Source organism: Papio anubis, chromosome 7 (genome assembly GCF_008728515.1).
Source record: "Papio anubis isolate 15944 chromosome 7, Panubis1.0, whole genome shotgun sequence".
Classification (NCBI taxonomy): Eukaryota; Metazoa; Chordata; class Mammalia; order Primates; family Cercopithecidae; genus Papio; species Papio anubis.
Genome location: NC_044982.1, coordinates 94,748,443 through 94,771,859, shown reverse-complemented (window position 1 = coordinate 94,771,859; position 23,417 = coordinate 94,748,443). Strand labels below are relative to the sequence as shown.

Below are 23,417 nucleotides of genomic sequence, written 5' to 3'. Positions count from 1 at the left end.
TGTTCTTGAATTAAGCATTTTTAAACTGGTAATATTGTTAAAGGAATTCTTTTTTTTTTTTTTTCTTTTTTCCTTTTTGAGATGGAGTCTTGCTCTGTCTCCCAGGCTGGAGTGCAGTGGTGTGATCTCGGCTCACTGCAACCTCCGCTTCCTGGGTTCAGGCAATTCTTTGCCTCAGTCTCCTGAGTAGCTGGGGTTACAGGCACCTGCCACCACGCTAGGCTAATTTTTGTATTTTTAGTAGAGACGGGGTTTCACCATCTTGGTCAGGTTGGTTTGAACTCCTGACCTCATGATCCACCCGCCTCAGCCTCCCCAAATTAGAGGTATGAGCCACAGCGCCCGGCCGCTATGGGTATTCTTGAGGGAGAGAGAGATCTTTTCTGGTTGAGGAATGAGGGGATTCTTTGTGGAGGAGACAGTAATTTATGCGGGCTTTGGAGGAGATAGAATTTGGATACATGTTACTGACAGTGAATCTAGCCAGATACTCGAAAATGAAAGAATAAATGCGGTGGTAGGAAAGATGGTAAATCAAAGGTTATGTATAGGAAGCCATGAGCAGAAGGCAAGGTGAGAAAAGAACAAAGATATTAATGGAGATTTAAAAATATATTTTCTACAGATAGAATTGCAAATTTTGTTTTGAGAACTCATGTTAGGTAGATGCTACATATTAAAACACAATATTAATTCTTGCAAATAACTTTTTAACACTATACTCTTCTTAATAACAATAGGCATATGCATTCACCTGAGTTACATTTATAGGAATGAGCTAATGAGTTTTTATATTCTCAGAGAATAATATAATCAGATAAGGTACAATGGTAGTTCATTAAGCAGAGTATTGCTGTATTTCAAAAAACTGCAGTGATAGCCACACCTTGAGGAAAGTGTGATTCCAAAGAAAAAAATCAATTTTCTTGTCTGGCTTACATTACAGCTATAGATAGTACAAACTTCGATTATATTGGGCTCATTACCATCATTACTTATATAATCAGACCGTTCCTTTTGACTTGTCTACCTTATTTATCTTCACACTTTTTGGTCTTCTTGTCCAGATGGTCCATAGTAGTTTTGCCTTGCCAATTTAAATTCCAGCTTGCTTCCCCCCACTGTTCATTGATCACTTGATTTTCCATTTTTAATTTCCACCCTTCTGACTTCCAGTCACACTTTTCATGGTGCTGCTAATTCTGCCTTTTATTTGCCTGCCATGTTTCATCATTAAGTGACCATGGAAGTTTCTATCTTGCAGAGGACACGAGCCTCCCTGAGCACACCTCGCTAAAATATGCACTTTAGAGCTACCTAGAACATGGGCAGTCAGCAGGATAATGTCTCCACATGCATTTTAAATGTGGATCTCTGAGCCTACTCCTTGTCACTTTACTTCCAGCTCTCAAAGAAATATTGCTTAACAAAATTGTATTTCAGTGATGTACTAAAATACGTATAATATGTTCAGGTACAACAATATGATGTTGGGATTTGGTTGGTTCTCAAGACAAGTGATTGGTTTTCACTGCTGGAGAAGATAGTCTTCCAGAAATGAGGCATTACAGACACAAAACTTAACAAAGACCCAGAATAGTTTAATCTGCTATATGAACACATAGCCGGGATTCTCTTTTTAGTTTTGTGGATTTCTTGAGCATATTTTGCCAATGAATGTGTATGAAAGCAGTACACATAGTTTGAAATATAAAGCTTGGGTTTTCAGATGAGAGGTGCTGGAATAGAACTACATTTTGCAAAGTGATCAAGTAGGACTCACTTTCACCAAAAACCATCAGTGATAAGGAGGCAGGACACACCCCACACTGAAGGTGGATGCAAAGGTCACTGTAGAAAGTTCTAAACTACAACTGAGAAGATGTCTGATATTAATAAATGAAGCCACTCCTTTCCCGTTAAAATATCTAAAATATATTTTTGTGCTGACTGAATTGGGTTTTCCTTATTCTTCTCCATTTTAAAATCAGCTGAATAGGAAGTTCAACCTAAGCAAAGTTTACTTGTTAAAAGAACAAGCCCTTTAGAAAAGGTATACTTTTTCATTATAGTTGGGTATTTCTCAATAGGAAAAATGAAAAACTTTAGCATATATTTGAAATTAAGAAATTCACTTAGTCTTAAGGTCACATTACTTACTATCTTATTTTCTATTTTGGATTTTTTCAGAAAGTGGTGACAACTGTCACTATAAAGATGTGCTTAAAAAAAATCAGTAAAGCAGGTAAGTGCGTACCAGATTGGTTTGCAAATGTTGTCCTTAATGTACTTAATAAGACCCCATCTATTTCCTGACTACTTTTCAATCCATTAATTAGTGGTTTTGTACTTTCTTTGTAGGTCATCATTACAGGCAGTAATTGGAGACTGGATGAATGAAAACTTACACAAATTATACATCCCAACCAATCACAAAGACAGACCGGAGATGTTAAGTCCAAAATTTGTTAATGTCCTCAGCCATAGACATAGTTATTCTTTCTCCACATGTTATCTATATTTTGATTTTCTGATTGAGTAGATTATGGAAATACTGCTAGATGGCTGGCTTCATTTATTGAAGTGATCTTTGTCTGCCAGTTGAGTCTGTACTTAGCTCAATGGTGTAAGCCAGGTTTCACCCATGAAGACTCCCTTTTTCATCACTTGGGACAGACTGGGGTCCCAGTTTCTGCTGATTCTCTGGTGTATTTTCTATCTGGCTTTTTATACCACTTGCTGGGCTCTGCAGGTGTTGCTATCAAGGCCTCTTCACTCTGACACTCTATTGTGTTTATCTGTTTACACATCTTCTAGCAAAAATGTGAGCCATTGGAGGGCAGAAGCTATCATATTTGCATTATATCCACAGTGTTTATCGCAGGGCTTAATATATGGATCAGGGGATTCAAACTGGTTGCCAGGCTCTTGGCCACCTGTATTATTTGGCCAGCACAGGGTTAACAATAAGTAAATTCGAAGGTCTTTAGGTGGGCCTACCCTCTGCTATTTGCCACAGTCTTTATCTTCTTATATGTGACCACAGTTAATCTCTATTTCACCAGTCTCACCCATGTAGGCACCCTAGTTTGTGGTCCTGGTCGTAGATGAGGAATACATGCTAATTATGTGAACGAATATATCAATGAATGTACTTCTTATTTTGCATGGAGAATTGATTGTTTTCTAAATATTCTTGTCCTAAAAATTGCCCTAGTTTCTTCTCCCATTTTGGAAACTAAAGGTAGAAAAACAGATAACTGTAATATGCAATGTACAAATAAGCATTTCTGAATACTTGCCCAAGGTGGGCCACTCTGTACATTCTAGTGGCTCAATTAGAGAGGAAAACAAATTCAGCTGTGTTATTTGCAGAACCCATAGGATGCAAACAAACCATTTGCTGTGGAAAAGCCCAAGATTTTTGTATCTGAGATGAGTGGTAACTTCCACCTTGGATCATCTTAAAACAGGCAGTGTAATTTTAAAAAACAATGACCCTGACCAACATTCCAAATGCATGTTCAACAACATATTTTCCAAGTTTGATGATTAAGAAGATACCCCCCCCCCACTATTGCCAATGACAACACACTAGAGAACAATTCAATAAAAGTGAATTGGAGCCACAGAAATTCTGTACAGTATGAACCCCTCCCCTGGCCTGGGGGGAGGTTTAAGCAATTAACTGAATGAAATTCAAATTGTCAGACAAAAATATTGGTACTGAGGTAGTAATCTTAGGCAAAGTTAACCTTCATCTGAAGAAGGAAATTTGGTTTTGCTTTACCCATCTGATGAATGGTAGACTAGGTCTCTTAAGAGTTAACTCTAAGCCTCTAATAATTTTAACTTTTTCAGAAGCAACCACTACCAGATGTTCATTTTGGCCAAAAAAATTCTCACCCAGTAAAAGTATAACATCCACAAAAGTCTATCTTTACTACCCATAGGTAGTAATGTTCACAAACATTTCCAGCTAATCAGCTTGTGTTAAATACACGTTTAGGTATTTGAAAGAACTCGATACATAAAATCATCATTAAGACAATTCAATGCTGATGTTGGCTTCCAAAGACATTTTATAACAAGCCTTTCTGAATAATTAGAGAATAAGACTCATTTTCTGTTAGGGCCATTCTTTTGTTCAAGAAAGTAAAGCCCACAGGAAAAACTCATAGCTAGTAAGTGGCAGAGCTAGGTCTGGACTGAGTCACTAAATTTGGTCTCTCCACACCTGCCTATAAAAAGGGGATAACATGACAATTATACCAAAGGAAAAATACATATAATAATATGTACATATATTATTGAGTACATAATGAGTACATATAATAATAAAGACTATTTACACTAACAATAAAAGAAATACTATTTCTCAGTGCCACGTAACAGGGTGTATGTACTTCCTCAAAGCACACACTAAAATAAACATTTGTTACTTGGACAATAGACTAAATTTTGCTTTAATCATTATATTCGTTTTAACCCCTGGTAGATCTAGATTGACATGTTTATGTCTCAGTCATTTTTCTACTTCTGCTCTTATTGACCCAGAAATGACAAGAAGCACCAATGAAGGAAAATGTGAGGGAAGCTAGGTGACAAGCCCTTACCTTACTGCTAGCAGATCTCAGAAAGCTTTCTCTTTGACATCAAGGGACTTGTTCTGGCAAGATTAGCCCTGTGTCCTCCAGTTGGAGCCAGATTGTGTTGACTGCATGGCCAACTCTGATAGGATGACCCAAGGAGGCTCCCACTGAGCAGAGAAGATATGGAACTCTAGATCTCATGCATTTACAGACAGGGTCTTGCCTTCTTTAGAGAAGACTGCTTTAACCCTCATTGTCAGAGATGTTAGTTGGCTATAGCAATTTTCACTTGTTCCATTTGAAATACTCTGGCTCATTCAAAAAGGCACAGGGACATTGCTAGATAACGGCACTAATTATTATCCAGTCTTTGCATGCATTTAACAGTGCTTCTGCATGTACCATAGGTAGTATAGCTGTGATAGTCAAGGAGTACGCTGGGCCTTCAGAAGACACATTTTCCATTTACAATTTAAAAGAAGAGGTTAGATTGTCATGCAACCAAGCATACATTGTCTAAGATATAAAAGCAATTGTATCTAAAAGTGGGAAATCTCCACCTCAATTATCAGATTAACAATAGGGGCATTTCTTCAGAGGCCAAATATCTGGTTGTTCCCAAGAGAGAGAGAAAGCTGCCTATGACACGTGCAGGAGATTTTATTTTATTTTGTTTTTAAGTATAATTATGACATCACTGACCAGTGCCCATAATGTAAGACCTGGTTCAAAATCTGTTTAGAGAAAGTCAATATAACAAAAGTGTGTTAAAAATTTTATCAGCTACGAGTCCAGTTGCCATTCTAAATGCTGCTGTGATTATGTAGTAAAGTTAAATTGGTATAAGCAACAATATTATTCCCTGGATGGGGCATTTCCTGGGTGGAACATGGAAAAGGAGACAGGTAATGTGTTAGAACAATTAAAAACAAAAAACCCAGGAAGCTGGGCAGATGAGTGTATTGTGGTGGGAAGGGGAAGTTGTGACCTTAGATTTCTGTATCTTTAGTTGTTTCACTTTCTATACCATTTAATGATTGAAAAATGCGGTTGGACTGCCGGAACCACAGAACAGGAACTCCACTGGGGCAGGAGTTAAAGGCAAAAAGCTTTTTGTGTGGGTTCATTTACTATTTTAATTCATTTGTATTTTTAGTCAGCTTTAAAGGTATGGTTGCTTCTTCTACCTACTGCTCTTTCTTTTCTTCCTTCTATGCTGTTTTACCCTGTGTTCTCTGGTAGGGCATGTAACCTTCGGCACAGTGGGAAAAGCCAATTTTGCCATAGGCCTCAGCTTGCTCTGACTCGGCTACTAACTTGACTCATAGCTTCAGGCAGGTTATTTCATGGTTCTGATGCTTATTTTCCTCATCTTGAATCAGCGATTTTATTAACTGTCTCCCGGTTTGTGAAAATTCAATATGATCACGTGTTACATGCTAATCACAGAAACTGGTGCGAAGTTGTATTCCTCAGTGGTAGCTATTGTTGTAAGTAGGAATTGCATGACAATGGCAGCTGTTTTCTGTCATGTCCTCATGTTTTCTAAATTTGTATCCCTCTTTCTCCCATTTCCTATCTTAGCATTGTTATTAGCTAACTTTTATTAAGTGGTTATCATGGCTGAGGACACTGTAATGAGGACTTTATGTGAATTACCTAATTAATTTCTCAGAAAGTATGAGATAGCTATTATTTTAAGCTATTTCATAGCTTAAATAACCAGTTCGTTGAAGTCGAAATTTAGACAGGTTAAGTGAACTCGTTCATTTACACAATTAGTTGCCCAGGCAGAATTTGATTTGAGGTCTGACTCCAAAACCAGAGCTCTTAATCACCAATTACACCAACTAAACGCTTCGTTTCACAGCCCGCCTATTCCCAAAGGTCCCATTCCCGTTTTAAGGTTATTTTCTGTAACTCTCTTGTATTTAATTTCAAAAATGCTATTTCCCAGTAGATGAGTCCCTGATCTCCCTGAAGGCATGGATCATACCATACATTTCTTTTCCTAATCCACCCAAATTCCTGCAGCGCACAGACTTAGGCTCATTAACAGACGGGAAAAGAAACTGACCAGGCAGTGAAACCGAGCAAACAAAGTACAATAAGACAACTACAGCAGGAAAGCGGGATAAAAAAAAAAAAGTAGAAAAAGAAAGTAAGGGAAAGGGGGAACAAACGGCAAATATTCACTGAGTGCCAACAATCGCATGGGAGGATCTTTAGGGTTCTCTGCTGAGTACTCGGGACGGCTAACTGAGCAGTACGCCGGCCTTATCTTATACGTAAGGCACCAAGGCTCAGGAAACAGTTCTGTGGATCTGGGCGGGCACCTTCCACCCACAGTCGCGCACACGTGGAATAGGTTTAATAGGCTGTCTGGCTCGGGCACCTCTTCCCAGGGTCAGGGCGTTACAAAGGGAGGCTGCTCTCTTCCCATGAATCTATTAGGGACCTACAGCAGCGAAGAGAACCCTTCTGAATATCAGCGAAGACGGCTTATTAAGACTTTACGAGTTTGCAAGCCATCCTCGTCCTATTTCCTCACTTCGGACTTTTTGGACACACCTTCCTTTTCCTGTGAGCCAACCCAGACGAATGAGTTACAAGTAATCGCCTTCTCTACGCCCAGCCAGTGCCCAGCACCAAGCACAGCGCCTCCTTGCAACACCCGGCTGAGCTCCGGGCGGCAGCGCAGGAGCTTGGGTCGGAGGCTGCTCTAAGGTGACGCGCGGCCGCCTCCTCCCCTTTAAGGCGGGGCTCGCAAGGGCCGGGGGGGGGGCCAAGGAAGTCCGGGGGCCCTCGGTGATGCCCCCGCCCCTGCCGCGCCAGGGTTGCTCCCTGCGCTCCCGAGTGGTGACTGCAGGTCCCGCGCAGGTGAGGGGCGCGCGCCGGCCCAGCTTTGCAGCCCCCGAACGCGGCCTCGCACAGGTGAGGGCGGTGCCGGGTTCACCTGGCAGCGCGCGTGGGCCGGGCAGCAGGGTCGCCGCCTGCTCTTTCCTGGGGTGGACGTCTTCTCTCAACCAAAGCTGGGAGTTGGGGACCTGGAGGGTCCAGGATGAGAATTCAGTGGAGCTACTACCCCGGAGCTGCTTGTGGTTCAGAGATCAGAAAGGTGTCCTGAGGACTGGAGATAGAAATCCAGGCGTGGCGTACTGGAAGGCGCACTAGGGGAGGGCAGCCTGCCCCAGGATTTCTTTGCACTTTAAAGGCCACACATTCAGTCTCCCCGGGGCGCTACGGAGTTAGTCACCGCCGCGTTCAGGGCTCCTTCCACAGAGGTCAGTTCCTCAGCTGGGTGGGCTTTGATGCGCTCTCTTCGTAGAGACCCGGAGGTTCAACTTTAATTCTTTGCGCTGACATTTGCTGAGCGACACAAGAGCAGAAATCCTTGGGATAATTGCGTAGGTAACAGTGTCTCAATCCCACTAAAGATAAGTAAGTTAAAAATAAAGACGGTGATGTTGGTGGTGAACTAGAGAGGCGATTAGTTTCCGCAATTAGTTCCCCACTGCTCTGTCCATTTGTTAAGCAAATGGTTGCTGACAGCTTTTTTAAATGATTGGGTTGCTATAAAAGAGGTTTTCTCTAGTGTGAATGAACTGTGCGATGCTGACTGAGGGTTTCAGCCTCCTCTAGAGTCTTACAAGAGCTTGGTCTGGAAGGTACATGGGTGCGAACACTTAAGGTAGCAAAGCAGCTTCTCAGTGAACCGTGAGACGTTAGAACACCTGCTTCAGGACGCACAGAATTCGGACACCACTTATTGAAGGATTTGTATGGATTATGATTTCCATTAGCATTCATTTTTTGCTTGAGTCAGTAGCATTTCAATTCAACAAATATTTGTTGTACACTTGTTAAAGGGCAGACCTCTGAGAGCCGGGCTGGTGTGCTGTGGGGTAGCACAGGTGTTGATATTAATACAAAGGGGAATTTTAAGGCACTTATTCCTCACAAGTGGGTGTTTAGAAAGAGACCTATGGCGCTGCGCTTTACCTCAGCAGCACCTGTGCAAATCGCTGGTTATAAGTATTTAAATGCAGGGAGAATGTAAATCTTTGAAGAGTATCTGTCATTAACCTGATCAGTCATTCCAAAACAATACGAATTGTCAAAATCATGCTTAAAATAAGATTATTAAGAATTAACTCTGTGCCAAGCACCATGCTAGGCACTTTATCTTGTCTATGAAATCTACAAAGTAGATACTATTCCCCTGTGCAGATGAGGAACTGAGGCAGAGAAGGGTCCAGTAATTTGTACAAGGTCAGTGGTGAATTTAGAAATTGCATGTGGCTATTTGAGTGCAGAACTCATACTTTTTCACTATTCCATGTTGCCTCTAAGATGGAGAGTGTAAATCCTGCAGATTTAATATAAGAATTCAAATTTATATTCATAGATCCTATCTCCTGGGGATTAATGGAGTTAAAGTAGTCCTCAGGAATAAAGTGAGCACTGTTTTCATTGCACTTGTGTGGTTAAACTCTAACCTACCTGTGACAAGTAGATGAACAGCTACCTTTAAAAGATAAAATGTATTATGTGTCTTAACATATTTTGAAAGGCCTGATATATCCAAACATGGCCAATTAATAAAATCGCATATATATTCCCTCTGTTACACATGGAAGGAACAGCTGATTTTCATATTATTCGTGTGCTTTACTATGGACTCCTGCAGAAGTGAGTTTCTCAGCTGGGTGGGCTTTGAAATCAATTTCAGCTTGATTTCTTCTTATAGCTGCAAGATGATTAGAGGTCTCTTGTCACCTGGAAAGAACTTTGTGTTTGTGTAAATCTGTGCTCACACACGAATATACATTTTTCCTTAAACCTATTTCCAGAAGTGTAGAGTACTACAATGTGATGATCTGGCGAGGAATCAAGTTCCTTATTTGACTTTTGAGTAAAGGATTTATAACAACTGACAATTTCTTTCAGTGCATGTAAACCAGGAAAGTACTTTTCAAATTAAAAGTATTATACTGTGGAGAAAGGAAAGTGAGTGAAAAATAGTACTCTGAATTCAAATAATATTTCTTGTCATGGAGAACACTTGTTTTCTTAAAACTTTTCTTGTAATTGTTGGTAATTACACACGAATGGAGGGGGTTTATATTTAAATTACCTTGAATTGTTGCCAGTTAACTGTTGAGAAAAGGCTTTGCCTGTGATGGGAGGATCAGGTAGAATATTTTGCCTGTATCAATCTTGGCACAGATTTTTTTTTTCTTTTTTTTTTTTTTTACTCTATCTTCACCTGAAGGTGAAACCAGTGGGACGCCTTAAACTCCTCTTTAGGAGGAGAGCCGTTAAATCCTTCCTAGGAGGTACTTATAAAAGCGTACTTGACTTGGTAAGGTGTTCTTAGGGGGAGCCAGAGTGGGTGATGAAGGAGCAGAATATATAGAGGATGTGAAGCAGGGGCAGATCCAAGTTTTGTGAGGCCTGAAAGGTAAACGATTTGGAGACTCTGTTTAAGAAAATTTGGTGTGAAAGTGAATATGTATTTAAAATGAGAAAAAGAGATGATAATTTGCTGGAGATTTCTGTCTGTTTCTGTGGAGATCTTGGGCAACGTACCAGAAATGCTTACAAAAATAGGCGTGCTGATTGCAACGTGGCTTCCCCTCTCCTTGAGAACACTCAGCATCTCCCAGCAGCTTGTCACACCCACGGTGGTGGTGGGGGGGGGCCCTGGGAGTGAGAAGCCCAAAGTTGAAGCTCAAAAGTGAGAGGGAAAGTTGTGGTTAAAGGCAAAGGACTCATGCTCCATTGAGCAAAGAGACTGTTGGATGGGACGGCAGAGACACTCTGGACACTCATGTCCAACGAACAATTCTGAGAGCTGGTCTCAAAGTTCTGAGAACTTTGCAGGTTGGTTTGTTTCTCAGGGATGCCTTTGGCTATTGGCTTTTCCAACTATCAGTCACCATTTATTGGGAGTTTTCTAATGTCCCAAGTCCTGAGTAAGGTGAGGTCCTGATTGTCAAGAACTCCCAGTCTCATGGAGCTGATTTCATTGATCACAGTGCTTTGGTTATAGGCTTGCATAGAGATGCCACGGGAGCCCTGGAGGGTTCCTGATGCTTGAGCTGAGTTTGGAGTTACTGCGATGGAGTCCAGGAGGGCCATTCTAAGTGAGCAGAGGGCCATTAAAATGGTGCTTGGGCACAGTGGCTCACGCCTGTAATCCCAGCACTTTGGGAGGCCGAGTTGGGTAGATCACCTGAGGTCGGGGGTTCAAGACCAGCCTGGCCAACAGGGCAAAACCCTGTCTCTACTAAAAACACAAAAATTAGCCCGGCGTGGTGGCAGCACCTATAATCCTAGCTAATTGGGAGGCTGAGGTAGGAGAATGACTTGAACCTGGGAGGCGGAGGTTGCAGCAGTGAGCCAAGATTGCACCATTGCATTCCAGCCTGGGCGACAAGAGCGAAACTCCGTCTCAAAAATAAAATTAAATAAATAAATAAATAAATAAATAAATAAATAAAAGCCCTGGTGGTTTAGACCCATGCATTCTCCTCTACTGATGTTCTTCTAGTCCAGCAGCACCTATGTACCTGAGATTAACTTGTTAGAAATGCACATTCTCAGGCACCCCACATTAGGATCTCTGCATCTAGAGCACAGTAATCTGTGTTTTAAGAAGCCCTCTGGATGATTCTGGTGCATGCTAAAATCTGAAAACCACTGGTCTTAATATTTAAGAGAACAGATAGGGCATGGAATCCCTTATGGAGATCACTGGGAGGGAATTGAAATTAATAATAGTAATATATTAGTACTGTAATATAGTAATTTGTATTACTGTCACTAACATTTATTGAGCACTCAGGTTGTGCCAGGCATTTTGTGAAGAAATATCAACTCTTAATCTTCAGTACAAACCCTGGATAAGGCAGGGCTATGATCACCTGGATTTAAATGTGAGAAAACTGAAAGAGAGAGAAATAGGAAATTGTCCACAGTCACACAGCTGGAAAGTGGTTCAGCCAGGATTTAAGCACAAGCTGTCTGGTGTTAGAACCTTCCTTCTCTTTTGTCTTGCCTGGGAGAATTTTCACTGATGCCACTGTTGTGTGTGGGCGCTGGCCGAGAGGCATGCCTGGGATTGCTTGGGATGCACCTATTTAACAATCCTAGTCATTTGCTGACTACTGTGGTGAATAAATTTTTCATTAGAGACACATTTCCAAACTAGGGAGGAAGGAATTTATTGTCATTTACTCCTAGTGCAGACTTTTAAAATTTCATGAGTGAATAGACATGATTCCATATAAATGATTACATCACATGGAAATACCACTTCCCATAGCGTCATTATTAAGGGCTCATGGATTTCCCAGTGGGGAGTGATGCTGGTGATTATGGAAGGTGGCCTTGTTTCCTTGTTTAGGAATGCTGGGATTTGATCTGATTATTAGACAGAGGCTTGTCTCCTAGAGGCCAAGCACCTCCCCAGGCCACAGAGGACTTGAAGGTGATGTTGTGTTTGTTCATTATGTTTTGGAAGATATTCAGAAGAGCTGTGCCTTGTTCTATTACAGGTTTTTTTTTTTTTTTTTCTGGTTAAACAAAACAAAACAAAACAAAAAACTGTTGCCCATGATTCTATCCTGTTTTTGTTTTTTTAATCATATAGCCCCATGGTATCAGGCAGCGTGAGTAAGAATGTGCAGATACTGGCATGGATATGCGTGCGAGTGTGTAGAGTGATGGTTTACTCTTGGGTATAAACCTAAGATTGCTGTGCCTTTACTTCCCCTCTGGAAAAAAATGTTTACACAAACATTAATTTGAGTTTATGGTAGGCAGCAGAATCTAATCTGAGAATGCCAGCTGTGTCATCTATGCAGTCATTTCATTCATGTGATCACTGGTTGCCTGCCTAGTTGTGCTAAATATTATGTTAGGCACCAGAAGAGATACAGTGTGACCGAAACAGACATGATCCCCATGGACTGGAATAGAAGTCCTTATATGTAATGTTATGGAAGAACAGAATAGATGCCCTCCCTCTGGCAGTGACTCAGCAGGAAAGGCACTCAGAAGTTATTGTAGCTCAGGAGGGAGGTAGATTATTGGACTTAAGGCTTTAGGGAAGTGGAGGTATGGCAGGATTTGAGAGATAACTAGGAAGATTACACACGTGACCAGGTGGAGGTGGGTGATGAAAAAGAGGGAGGTGCTGGGCCTGCGGATCAGGTTTGAGCCTTGGGCTGCTGGCTTGGTGCCAATAACATAAGTCAGTATTAGAGGAGGAAAAGCCTCTTTTCAGAGAATTATGACCTTCATGGACACTGAGTCTGAAATGTCTGGATGACCCCAAGGTAGAGATTTTAGGTGGATAATTGGATAGGATGAAGGTCTGCACTCCAGGAAAGAGGTTGGCAATGTAGAGATTTGAAAGAACTGGTCTTTGGATGGTAATTGAATAATTGACTAATTATCAACTGATCGAATAATGCAGTTGCTATAACAACTGAATAATTCAATCAACTGAACTCATTCTTTAGAGGGTGGAGACGAATCCTCCACTCCCTTTGGCCTTTGAGATATTTGAGAGCCATGTTTGAGAGGTGGAGGTGGAAGGAGGTCCTCAATGTGGAAAAGCAAATAAGAGCCATTGAAAGCAGTTGGGGACAGGACTAAACTCTGATTATTATTATTATTTTTTTCAATGCTGCCCAAATTCTTATCTAAGGGGTCTGGGGAGTCATGTCTTACAAACTATAAATTCTTATCAAATGAGTTTTATTTAACCATATATTTCATGACTTACTTTCCCGTCTGACTCTGGCATAACATTGCCTGACAAAGAAGAAAGTGGAAATGTTTTACCGCAAAAGTATGTTTCTTTGCCATATTTTGAAATGGTCCTGCAAAGCTGTCCTTTGTGCGGGGAACATGTGCATCTGTAAAGAATCTCTATTAAAGCTAGATCTTTTTCTTCCAGGCCCTCCCTATCTTGAAGAGATTAAGAGTCTAGCACCTTTTAAGGTCTGAATAGGAAACATTTGTCATCTATTATCTCTAAGGGCAGCCACTCTAAGACTTCAAAAGACTCTTGGTCTCCACAATTTTTTATCTTAACCTGAACATTTCCTTTCTATTGATCCCAGGTTTTTAGACAAACTCAACCAATTGTCAATCAGAAAATGTTTACATTTATCTATAGCCTGGAAGCGACCCCCTGCCCCACCCACTTTGAGTTGTCCCACCTTTTTGAACCAAGCCAATGTATTTCTTAAACATATTTCATTGATGTCTCACGCCTCTCTAAAATGTGTAAAACCAAGCTGCACCCTGACCACCTTGGGCACATGTTCTCAGGACCCCCTGAGGGCTGGGTCACGAGCCATGGTCACTCATACTTGGCTTGGAATAAATCTCTTAAAATATTTTCCTCTTTTCGTTGACACAGTGGAGTGAGGAGTAGACAAGGAGGTCGTTGAAAGCTACTGTTCAGAATTTGAGCCCATATTTTTATGAGGTAAAACATTTATATATTCTCTTAACTTGTTATTTTCTGTTATAAAAACACATTTTTATATATATCATATGTATCATAAATGAATCATATCATTTTGTATATTGTATAGATTGGCCAGATGTTAGAATTTTTTATATAGAATAGATAGGTTTTCTTAGGTGCTCCAAGTAGAAGACTTTTTAAAAACTGTTAAAAAGTAGCTAAGAGAAAAAAAATATTCTTTTATCCAAAAAGTATTCACTGAGCATGTGCTATACACGTTATGTGCTGAAATTTTGTGAATAAAACAAATAGATCCTCATCCTCTCAGAGCTTATAGTTTAGAGGGGAAGCCAGACAATTTCACAAGTGATTACAATGAAGTGTGCTGTTCATTAAGGGTAAGGGACAGGGCGCTATGAGAGCAGGTGGTAAAGGCCACTTCCAGTGGCAGTGCCACCTAGGCCTGGCAGGAAGGAGATAGAGAAGCACAGAGGGAGTGTTTTGAGAAATCAGTGGATGGATGCTTTTGAGGAACTGAAAGCCTAGGCTAGTCTGTTTAAGCTTTGTTAATGAAAAGTTAATGAAAATAATAAGTGGGAATATTCATGAGAGGTCTGTGAACTGATGGAGAAAACTAAAAAGGAGGTATTAAACCTATCTGTGTGATCATGCTCATGTTGTGTGAAGGGTTTTGAAGAATCCAAGATACAATGGAGTTGACAGTGCAAAAAAAAAAAAAAAAAAAAAAACCTAAAAACAAAAACACCCAGATTGAAAAACAAAAACACCAAAATCAAAAACAAAAATAATGATTGTGTAATGCTTTTTTTAAGGTGGTGGTTGGGGAACTACTTTTAGCATTATGAAACATGTTTGGATTTAGTCTGAGAACTTGGGTAATATGTCAAAAAAGAACATTATATTTCTTGGACTACAATAAGCATTATTGCTATAATAATCTTGCTCAACGTAAAAGACGTATATATGCTTCCTCGGGTTACAGTCTGGAAATGACCTTTGGGATCAGCTGTTCCACCTCCAGTTGCCCCTTCATGAATAACCTGGGGCTCAGGAGTGCTGCAGGCTCAATTATTATTTTCACTGGGTCAATTGGTGACAACATCTGTTGGGTAGAATCTGTCCTGTGTTCCTTGTCCTACAGCAACAATGCTTCACTTGAAGGCTTCTTGTTTGTTGTTGGAACAGGCCCAGTAAATAATTATCTCCATCTCCTCTAAGTCTTTACTTACATGAGCTCCCTCCCCTGTCTTCCTTATCTCCTCGTTGGCATGTTTATCATCTACTTTTTCTGACATTGTGCTATGTTTTGAATTCTGTAGGAGTCCTTGGCGGAAGTTGCCTTCAGCATTTTAGGCCTGTCTAAACAGGCAGAATTTATCTGACATTTCTTTCACTCCCTTAAGCCTCATGTGAGTTGGCAAGAGACATGTAGCTTTGGCAAAGAACGAGAAAGAAAGTTCTTGGGAAGTTTTCTCTGTTAATATTTGAACCAAAAGACATGGTGAGGCTTGGAAAGTATCTGATGGATTGTTTTTAAATGTCATGAACTATTTGTGTGCCCCCAAATTATGTTTGATCAGATAGGTGTGGCCCTGATCAGTAATAACAGACTGGTATTTGGTCCTTTTATTAACTACTTCCTCTCTAATTTCCTTTCCAAAGCCATGTGTCAGTTTCTAGCATTGTCACTATGAGCCCAAGATCCAGAATTATTACTTTATTGTTTAGTTTTTGTGTTCAGTTGTCAGGCTGTGCCTTTTCATTGGTAGTTTTTTTTTTTTTTTTTTTTTTTTTGTAGAAGTTTTTGCTTTCCTAGTTTACAGGACATACAGATTTAGCTGCTGTCTATTTTATTTTGTGTGCCAACTACCTGATATTTCTGAGCCTCTACTCAGTGGTAGCATTATCTTAGTCATGCTAATCCTCTTAGGAGCCCTACTAGGTAGAAATCATCTCCATTTTATTGAAGGCAACACTGAAACTCAGAGAAACCTAGAACTTGCACAAGGTCACCCAACTGGGTTGGACATCTGGCCTATGTCTTTTTTTACTTTCCACCCCTGTTATTTGATTTCAAGCTAGTGCTGTTTCAACCATTTCAACCATTGCACTCTGTTTTGTATCCCAGGGAAATTATTTCACCACGAGACTTGAGGGGTTCCAAGACCCATTCCAACTAAGATTTCAGAAATTCCTCTACCTCCTGAGTTTGGAAGTAGCTGCTCTGTGCATTCCCAGGCTCAGTGCAAAGGTGAAATCCTTCATGACAGGGGAGGCTTTAAAACCACTTCCATGTAGACCTGGAATCCCGCTGAACCCTGTTGTGAAGATAAACGCAGCAAGGTCTTGATGAGTATGTCATTTTAGAGCAATTTCCTGCCAGATGACTGTGTATATATGAAGCTGGGTAATCTGGAAAAGTCCCTATCCTTTATCTGATCCAAGTGATGCTGTAAACAGGTTTGGTAGATTTGTGTAACAAAGCTAGCAATCACATCTAAATATTACTACACTTAATTCCTAAGTGTTCACGTGAGAACAACTTCATTGTGTTTTTATGTTTTTGAATGAGGTAACCTTTTAAATATATACAGATGTTGGCATTTCAAAACCCAGGAAAATTCTTGTGGTGCTATTGATTAGATCAAGGTACTTTTTTTGGTATGTATTTATTAGCAGCATTAAGATACACTTATCAAATAAGATCTTTTCAGGACCCAGAGTATACAAATGTGGTGGATGTTTTGGTTATCGTGGTCTTCAAGAAGCTGGGGTTACTTCTCTGAATACTCCACTTATCCCCAGCAGAGCTTCTGAGATATCTCCTAGGGATCCTCCTTTAGTTTAACGTGGAGTCTGTGGCTTTCTAGGATGTAAGAGCAGATGCCGAGGCTGGTGTAAATGGCAGTGGAAAGTGGTGGAAGAATGTAACTAATACTCCCTGGAACCCTATAATCTGATGTTCCGGGCACAGCCTCATCTGCTTTTGAGAACACTCATCACTGTTGTTTATATTCATTTCACTAAGAAGCCATTTTACTATAGGTTATGAATGGTAATTTTGTATTTTTGTTTAAGCTATTTTCTAATGTAAATTTTGCTGACCAATTCTGGATGTCTTGTTTGTGCGATTTTGGTCATTTCCATGGTTTGTAGTAATATCCTAAATCTGGCCAGTTGGAAAACCAGCTCTTGCCTGTCGATATTTTTTTGCTGGTGGCTGTGGGTCAGAGCTGACTGACTTAGTACTTACAAAGCATTTGTATTATTGTTGCTTTTGAAATTATGTGATTAAGCATAGGATAAAATAATATAGAACAATATTATATGCTGGCATATGAATACAGATATATATTTTTTTTTCTGGAAATGAGTACTAGAAACTTACTAGTGGTTCGTGGTTCCTTTGTGAAGATGGTCTAGTTTGAGCTAAGTCACTTTTCATCCTGTGCCTCTAGGCACAATTACAGTTTCCTAAGGCATACCCACCTTAAAAAAAAAAAGTTACCAGGTTTAATTCAGTGGTGAGATAATAGGGCTTTTTATTTTTGTCTTTAAAATGTCATTTAAAAAATTATCCTTGGACCTGAGGATATTAAACAGACTTTGAATTTGTTTAATATTTTAGAGATTTTTAAAAGTCTGGTGTTTATTATTAGCTATTTTGAGATCAGGAGAATTAGCACTACTGTGTATGGTTGTTGGAATGATTAAGGAAAGAAAAGGTTCCAAGTTTTTCTCTCCATTCAACAGGACTTCCTATAGGCCATTTCTGATGAGGTAGGTGTAGAGTGGAACCACTTAAGAAATTTCCACTCCAGTGAGCAAGTTATGAAGGCCTACCTTATGGCTCTCTCAAACCACCTTGCTACTGGGGAAAGTCTGGGTTTTGAATTCAGACAAACCCCAGCGCAAATATTAGTTCTGCCATATATTAGCTGTAGGACTTTGACATCTCTGAAACTCAGTTTTCTCATTTGTAAAATGGAGATGAAAATACTTTGAGATGCCTGTGGATATTAGTAATAATACATGCAGACTGCCTTGCACATAGTAGATACTTCATAAATTTCTATTATTCAAGGGAAAGAGGGAGTCTGGATTCTTTGTAATAAGCAAACCTACAGAGGTTTCGGTAAGTGCGTGCCTACGATGTTATGGCAGCTTTCTCAGAGATCAGACATCTGTGCACTGCTGAGGTTTTTTTCTACATTGCCTTCTAACCAGGATAAGGCTGAGAAAGGATGGTAGGACCTGGTACTAAATTACAGTATTAAAAGAAAAAAACAGGAGGCACATTTTTGGGTCAGTAACAATTTTAAAAATCTAGTCTATTTACCCAACTTGAGGCTGTTATTTTTAGAGATGAGACAATAGACGCTGAAAGGTTTTTTTAAACTTTAGGTTTTTATTTTCATTTTAAAGATGTTTTTCCCTTTTGCATTTTTAACTAAGTTTTGAGGTCAGAAAGTGAGTATTGGACGTGCACATGTCGTATTGCCAGTGCTGGGTTTAGTGGTTTCTTGGTAATTACCATATAATTTGATGAAAGCCTGGTCATTTCTGGGGTTAGCTGACAGTGTTTCCTAAATATATAGATATATATATTGACAAAAGAGTACCTTTGAAAGCTTTGGAAGATGAAACCCAGTCAATGGCTTCATTGGAGCACATGCCTACATTTCTGATTGCTCCCACCCCAGCCAAAAATATTGATTCGCTATGATTTCATGTTTAAACGGGACAATAGAGAAAATGGAAATGTTTTCTAGTTTTAAAAACTTATCTCCTTGGAGTGTCAAGCTTCATCTTCATGAAAAGATTATTAGTGGTAACCACTTGGGAGCAGAGAGGATTTTTAAAGGCAGAAAAGGTCTGTGTAGGCTGAGAGTGGGGAGGAAAAATGTGACGAGTCTGGAAGAATCGGAGGGACTGGCTATCAAAGGCTTGGGGAGAGGTTGTCACTCTTATCTCTGTTCCTCTCACCTTGTGTAGCCTCTTGGAACTTTGCTGAAGGACCCTTTGCAATGCCACACATATGAGGAATGGACACTGAAACACTCATGTGCAGGAAATGAGGTATCAGAGACTGAAGGACAGGTGGCTTAGAGGTCAAGCATGTGGAGCTGAGCCGATGGGCCTGGATCTCAGCTCTACTATGTAGTAACTGTGTGTCACTGGGAAAGTTACATAAGCTTTCTGTGCCTCAGTTTATTTGTCAGTGAAATAGGCTTCTAATAGTACCTACCTTATAGAGTTATGAGGATTATAAGATAGTATTTCTAAAGTGCTTAGTACCTGTCACCTGAGGCACCATGGCCTCTCCTTAAGAAGCAGCTGCAGTGGCTGCTGCCCTTGTTGTTTGGTAATATTGATGGTGGAGAGACTCATTGAACTTTAGTGCCCTATAATGTGTCATGTTTACCTCCCTTAATAGAACCTAATAATTACTTCATATTTAAAAACTCATTTGCAGTATTTTAGCTTGGTGGGAAGATTGATTTGGATGTTTTTAATCATTCTAAGCCTTTGTTCTAGCTGAGGCTCTATGAAATGGTTTGCAAAATCCACAGACTGAGAAATGATAGAAAACCAGGGAAAGTTCATTTGGGAATTATCAATTTAAGCTGTTACATGATAATGTCCACTTCATCGCACTGACACTGGCATTGATGGAATCCGAGTGGTGGAGAAAAATCAATACAACCTTTTTAAAAGATGATGGTTTTAATATTGATAAGTGTTCTTTACCTTTTCATTTGAGAGATGCTGCTATAATGGAATGCCTTATAAATACTAATGAGTGCTGACTGCCATCTTTGTTTTTTTTTTTTTTTTTGAGATGGAGTCTCGCTCTGTCGCCCAGGCTGGAGTGCTGTGGCCGGGTCTCAGCTCACTGCAAGCTCCGCCTCCCGGGTTTACGCCATTCTCCTGCCTCAGCCTCCCGAGTAGCTGGGACTACAAGCGCCCGCCACCGCGCCCGGCTAGATTTTTGTATTTTTTTAGTAGAGACGGGGTTTCACCGTGTTAGCCAGGATGGTCTCGATCTCCTGACCTCGTGATTCGCCCGTCTCGGCCTCCCAAAGTGCTGGGATTACAGGCTTGAGCCACCGCGCCCGGCCTGACTGCCATCTTTGATAGTGAGTAACCCCTTTGAGTATTTTGAGACAAACTCCCATGATCTGGGCAAATGTCACGTTAAGGCGTCCCACACAGGTTGAGAAATATATTCATTAAATCATGCTTCACAAGAGTGTAGGAAGAGTTTATTAATTTATATTTAAAAACCTTTGTAGATTCACAGGCCAAAAAAGGGCTCAGGAGGTGTGTGTATGTGTGTGCGTGAGTGCATGTGATTCCTTCTAATTCGTCTGCAGCAGTTTTTTCTCCTTTGGTTGAAACATTTGGATCAGTTCAGAGGGCATTGCATGCACATCAGTCAGTTCCTCATGAGTGCTTCCTGGGTGCCTCACCTGCTGCCCTTTCTTAGTCCCAACATGCTGAGGAATTCCAGCTATCTCCAGGATCCTCAGGATTGAAAAGGATCTCTGCCTACTGAGATCCAAATGTTAATGGAAAGAGGGGACAGTGGGCTGGGCTTTAGACGTCTGCCACCATGCCCAGTTCTAGGATGCTTCAATTCTTTTTTTTTGAGACGGAGTCTCGCTCTGTTGCCCGAGCTGGAGTGCAGAGGCCGGATCTCAGCTCACTGCAAGCTCCGCCTCCCGGGTTTACGCTATTCTCCTGCCTCAGCCTCCCGAGTAGCTGGGACTACAGGCGCCCGCCACCTCGCCCGGCTAGATTTTTGTATTTTTTTTGTAGAGACGGGGTTTCACCGTGTTAGCCAGGATGGTCTCGATCTCCTGACCTTGTGATCCGCCCGTCTCGGCCTCCCAAAGTGCTGGGATTACAGGCTTGAGCCACCGCGCCCGGCCGGATGCTTCAATTCTTGGTTGATAGTGTCTGATATCACTTATGTGGGCCTTACTCTGTTGTGGAGTTCAGGGGCTTCATTGTCAACCTGTTGATAGTAATTTTGTAAAGATGTTAAGAGGCATGGGTCATTCCATTATGAAATGATTGGGAAAAACCAGATGGGATGTCCAAGCAGATAAAACAGGTGCATCCTCACCATAGTTTACTCCCTGACCTCCAATCAGTAAGACTGATGGTCATTACTAATTTAATGCCTCTGTAAAAAGCTGCCCTGTACCTTATCATAGAGCAATAAATATGTATTACACAACATGTTTTTCCGAAAAGCTGAACAGTTATGAGGCTCTTTAGGTTGATGAACTGTCTCTAGACAGGCTTGGATTTCTAGTAAATATTCAGTCATGATATTAATAAAACAAATCCTTTTCTGAATTCATTCATTTGTTTACTCCATCAAAACTTACCTGAATGTGCCAGGTATTGATGTGGACTAGGCAAATCCAGTCTCTTCCCCTCAGGGCACTTACAGTATTGCAGGATGGTACTGAGGAGTAGATTAGGAGATTAAGTAAATAAACTAACAAGATAATATTGGACCCTTAGGGTCATCAACAATGTGAGGTGTGATGAGATTATCACATGGAGGTGCTGCTTCACACTAGAAGGTCAGGATTAGAGTCAGGATTGGGGTAGAACTTGTTAAGGAGGTAATTCCTGATGTGGGACCTGAAAGAGCCAGGTTTTTGATCTGTGCAAAGGTCACATTATACAACTAATAACAGCCTTGAATAAGGAAACAAAATCCCTACACTTCCACCCCAAGTGTTCGATGCACCCATTTTCTCCTTATGCTAGGTCTCTAGCATTATATTTCACACAGGCATTGCCCTTCCACCAAGTAGAACTGAACCATCTCGAAATAATAGGCCTCTTCCAGGCAAGGACTTGAGTGTGGCTCAGTAGAGCCTCCCTTTCTTCACACAAACCAAGTTGGCCGAACTTTGCTCCTAGTGAGAGCTCCTGTGTCTACTTTCCAATTACATTGGCCGATTAGGTAAGTCTAGAGCTGTGGCCAGGCTTGCTTTAACTTTCTTTTCATGCCTAAAATATGCTGTTTCGTTTGTTGCTTTTAGCTCTCTGGAAATGCCACACTGTCCTGTCATTCTCAGGCTGTCAAGATTCTGCCCGCTTGTGTCAAGATACTTACTGGAAATTAGAGCTTCCTCTACTTTTAGTCTGAATCTTTTCGACACTGGATTTTTATATGATTTATGAAATTTGAATTGTTTGGTGATCAATGAGCCGAAATAGACAGTGAGGCTTTGCAAAGGTGCAAGTGTCTTAATCAAGAACCTTCCCTGCTCGGTCCGTGGAAACTTACCCAGTGGTGTAAACCCTGCTGTGGTAGCTTACACAGGTTCTCTGTGCTTCTTGTTGATTAACTCAGTATAGAACAGTATGCTTTGGGTCCTGAGAGTCGGAAGGAATGGTAATACAGAATTATACCTTTATAGAAAAGCAGAAATTTACTAAATTAAATGTTAAACTCGAGCTTAGATGCTCTTCAAGCACTTGTGTTGTGCAGATAGATGCCTGTACTGATTGTTCTCTCTCTGGAGCTTCTGTTCTGTGCAGAGATGATAAACATGATAATATTTTACTGCACATAAGTAGGAGTTAACAACCTAGGAATAAACACATTAAATAGATATCTGTCTTGATTTCCTGTAATATGCCTGTACTGTGTGAAGTGGTTTCCTTTATTTTGCAGAGCACTGTGTTATTTAGAATATTCTAAAAGTATATGTGGACTTTTCTATATTGGCTTTTGAATAAGAACTTATTAGCTGTGCTATATCTTGAGTTACCACGGCCTCTTGAATTGTCTTAAAGAAAGTTGTAGGATATTTCTGGTCCTTCCGTAGGATCTATGTTTCTGATATTTGTGCTGAGATGGAGATGGTAATACCGGCCTAGAACCATTGCTTCCCTTTCCCAAGCCCAAGGCCGATGTTCAAGTGGATGACATCACATTTCCCACTGAGTCTCAGAATCTTTATTCTTTTTGAGACGGAATCTCACTCTGTCACCCAGGCTGGAGTGCAGTAGCACTATCTTGGCTTACCACAACCTCCGCCTCCCTGGTTCACACCATTCTCCAGCCTCAGCCTCCCGAGTAGCTGGGACTACAGGCGCCCGCCACCACGCCTGGCTAATTTTTTTGTATTTTTAGTAGAGACGGGGTTTCACTGTGTTAGCCAGGATGGTCTCAATCTCCTGACCTCGTGATCCTCCCGCCTGGGTCTCCCAAAGTGCTGGGATTACAGGCATGAGCCACCGCGACCGGCCAGAATAGTTTTTTAATAATAGCTCTTCAG

At 40.8% G+C, this 23,417-nt stretch overlaps 1 protein-coding gene across 2 annotated transcripts in view; it reads left to right on the top strand.

Annotated features, from left to right (window-relative positions):
• The first annotated feature begins 7,381 nt into the window (after window positions 1–7,381).
• MCTP2 (multiple C2 and transmembrane domain containing 2) overlaps window positions 7,382–23,417 on the top strand; it is a 264,097-nt gene continuing 248,061 nt past the window's right edge. The window contains exon 1 of one of the 2 annotated variants that reach the window (XR_002523209.2): window positions 7,382–7,526. The gene's annotated coding sequence lies outside the window, so the exon portion shown is untranslated. The remainder of the gene's footprint in view (window positions 7,527–23,417) is intronic. The other variant, XM_009210961.4, reaches the window with a different exon arrangement.